This window comes from Bos taurus, chromosome 11 (genome assembly GCF_002263795.3).
Source record: "Bos taurus isolate L1 Dominette 01449 registration number 42190680 breed Hereford chromosome 11, ARS-UCD2.0, whole genome shotgun sequence".
In the NCBI taxonomy this organism is placed as follows: domain Eukaryota; kingdom Metazoa; phylum Chordata; class Mammalia; order Artiodactyla; family Bovidae; genus Bos; species Bos taurus.
Genome location: NC_037338.1, coordinates 95,227,098 through 95,230,300, shown reverse-complemented (window position 1 = coordinate 95,230,300; position 3,203 = coordinate 95,227,098). Strand labels below are relative to the sequence as shown.

The following is a 3,203-nucleotide window of genomic DNA, read 5'->3' as shown; positions in this document are numbered from 1 at the left end:
ATCTTCCCTCAAGACCCCCCTCCAGTTCTCCTCCTGCCCAAGATGCAGGACCCCTCTGTGGTCAGAAGTTCATGAACTGGAGCCTCTAGAGCCAACAGCCATTTCAGGAATCTTATCTGTGCTTTGCGGGGCAGGGAAGAATCTCTCCCGCAATAGTCATCTCCTCAGGGTGTTTTACTCTTAAAGAAATCTTCCCCTCACTTTCCCACCCCTGCTGCCACCAGAATATTCCAATTAATGGCCCCTTCCTCTAGGATAAGACAGTCCCTTTGGCATAGTATTAAACTTAAGCATATAACACCAAGTATTTTAAAAACTTTGACCTCTGGGAATGGCAATTTTATACAGTTCAACCTAACGGAACAGAAAGTATGTGGATTTGGGAATCAGACAGCTCCAGGGACAAATATGATTGCTGCTATTTCTTAGCTGTGAAACTTCAGGCAACCCCACCAGACCTCACTTTCCGCATTCATAAGTGGAGATAACTCCTTATTCAAAGCGTTGGCAGAGGATTCAACCAAATAATGCAGGTACAGATCTAGGCAAAGATCTAGAACAGAATATAAGAAGTCCTTGAAAATGTTCTTTCCCCTTTTATCCTTCCCCTAGAACAACAGTGGGACTTCCCAGGTGGCTCGGTGGTAAAGAATCCACCTGCCAATGCAGGACACGAGGGTTTGATCCCTAGGTTGAGAAGATTCCCTGGAGAAGGAAATGGCAGCCCATTCCAGTATTCTTGTCTGGAAAATTCCATGGACAGAGGAGCCTGGCAGGTTATATAGTCCACAGAGTCATAAGAGAGTTGGACACGACTTAGCAATTAAAGAACAACAGAACAACAGTGAAACAGCTCATGCATGAGACAGCACAAGTTGAAAAAGAGAACCCAGGTTTGGGTCTCGGTCCAGTTACCTCCTCACTGTGTATTCCTGAGGTCTGTTCTATGGACCTTAGTTTTCCCGTCTGTAAAATGGGGCAGGAGACACTCAAATCAACTTGAGGACCTTCTGGCTCTGATGGTCTGGGCTTCTCTGGCTGTGGAGGGGAGGGTACAGAATAGGGAATCCTGAAGTCTGGTGGGGTAAGCCTGGGGCAGCAATGGGTCACCATAATCTGTGAGGGCAGGACATTGCAATGCGGGAGAAGCAGGTCAGACCTGAACAGTGCTTCTTTCTAACCATTGCAAGATGACAGTCTTGGTTGTAATGCTGCTCCTCCACAGCGTTTTAGGAGCATGGCCCCAAGATCTCTGGCTGAGTAGGTGGACAGATACCCGCTTCGGTGAGGGGTACCATCTCCAGCGCTCCAGGCTGAGTGGTGATGGGAAGGACTCAAGCTGGTGTGGAAACGTTAAGAGACTGCGCCCCCTGGTGGCCAGGCGCTGTCATTGCAATATAGGGCTCCCAGCCCCGGGAGGTGACACCGCTGACTGGGACTTGGTCTTAGAGGGCAAATTTCTTTCCAAGAGGAAGGACCCTGCGGGCAAGTCTTGGAAAGAGGGTGACCCAAGTTGGGGCAAGCCTGTAGGGCGGAAGGCTATTAAGGACCCTTCAGTAACCTCTTCAACAAAGTTTGCTGATCACCTACTGTGTGTCAGGTAGTGTCTTGGGCTCTCCAGCCGTGTTGTAGATGAGGCCCTTGCTCTGCGAGGAGCTCACAGCTCAGCCTGCTGAGGACCCACTTATGCGTCCTGGACTCCTCATAACACTCCTGGGAGGTGAGAATGATCGTTCCCATTTTACAGGTGAGGAAATTGAGGCCCAAATCCACACAGCTCTAAGGGTTCGGAGCGGGGATTCTTTCTTAGCTGGATGAGCCCAAAACTGCCCATCACATGACGTCTGTGTAGTAGCACGAGCCCAGGAGCTGTCAGGCACAAGACCCCCTCGTCCCAGGTAGCCTCCTCAGGGAAACGGGGCCTGTGAGGTGCCCCGTGCGTTCAACCAGGGAAGGAGCGCCCCCATGCCCACGCGCTGTGCCCAATGGGACCTCCTCGCACAAGTAGGGGGGTGCTCCCCGACAGGCAGGCACCCGGGAGCCCGGGCATTGTTCTCATTGTCTCGGGCCTCCCTTTGTCTCAGGAACATCCGGGGCTGGCTCCTCCCCTGGCGGAGATGGGGGCCAGCTGCCTGGAGAGTCGGCCCCGTACTGCTGCTGCCGCTCATTAGAGCCCTCACAAATGCCTCTCTCACGGGACTCCCCACCCCAGGGTCTGAGGGAGTTTGACACGAATCTAAAAATAGCTGCTGTTTTGTTCCTTTGTGGGAGGGGAGGGGCTGGCAGAGGGGCTCCAGCTCCCCTTAATGACCTGCCCACAAAGAACAAAGCCTTTTCTCTGCATTCGCTCTCGCTTCCGCAGCGGCCCGGGCCTCCTCAGCTCACTGAGATGGAGCCCCTGAATGGTGGTCCTGCTGGTAGAGGCAGGGCCTGGGTCCAGGCCTCCAAGCCCGGCGATCCAGGCCCCAGGCTGGCCGGCAGCCGCGCCCAGGGTGTAGTGAGTCCTGTGGGCGGGGCTCCGCGGGGGGCGGGGCCCGCCCGTGTCCTGTGACATTGTGTGTGATGTCATACCACATGGCGCAGTGGATGGAGTGTGGTAGTCGCTCGGTCCTGTCCGACTGTTGGCGACCTCGTGGACTGTGGCCCGCCAGGCTCCTCTGTCCATGGAATGCTCCAGCAAGAATGCTGGAGTGGGTTGCCATTCCCTTCTCCAGTGCATCTTCTCCATCCAGAGATTGAACCCAGGTCTCCCGCATTGCAGGCAGATTCTTAACCGCCTGAGCTACCAGGGAAGCCCCAATGGATGGAGTCTGGGACGGCAAATGGCTGTTTGTGGCTGATTGTGGGCAAGTGACTCTGGGCTTATGCGTCACTGAGCCTGGCTGTGCACAGATGACATCATAAATGAGTGAACCTCGCTACACACAGGTGACACACAGTTGGTGTGTGTTGGTTTGACATGGGGCGATGGGGCAGACTCTGCAGGTGACGCTGGAGGTGGGGCTAACTGTGCAGTGACATCATTAAGTGGCATTGGGAGAAAAACGGCCATCAGAGGTAACAGAGCACACTCCTGCTGTATCCAGGGGAGAGAGGGAAGAGTGGGACTTGGGGAGTGGTCAAGAGGGTCCCAGCTTCATCCTAATATTTGGGTCAGTTGCTCAAAGGGAGAACATATTTATATATTGCTGTCAAATTTTAAA

At 53.8% G+C, this 3,203-nt stretch overlaps 1 long non-coding RNA gene across 1 annotated transcript; it reads right to left on the bottom strand.

The window, feature by feature from the left end:
- Window positions 1-583: 583 nt before the first annotated feature.
- LOC132346634 (uncharacterized) lies at window positions 584-2,621 on the bottom strand. Its single transcript, XR_009496551.1, has 2 exons — window positions 1,591-2,621; window positions 584-1,038 (listed from the first exon to the last, which is right to left on the bottom strand). It is a non-coding gene; the product is annotated as an uncharacterized lncRNA (long non-coding RNA).
- Window positions 2,622-3,203: the final 582 nt, after the last annotated feature.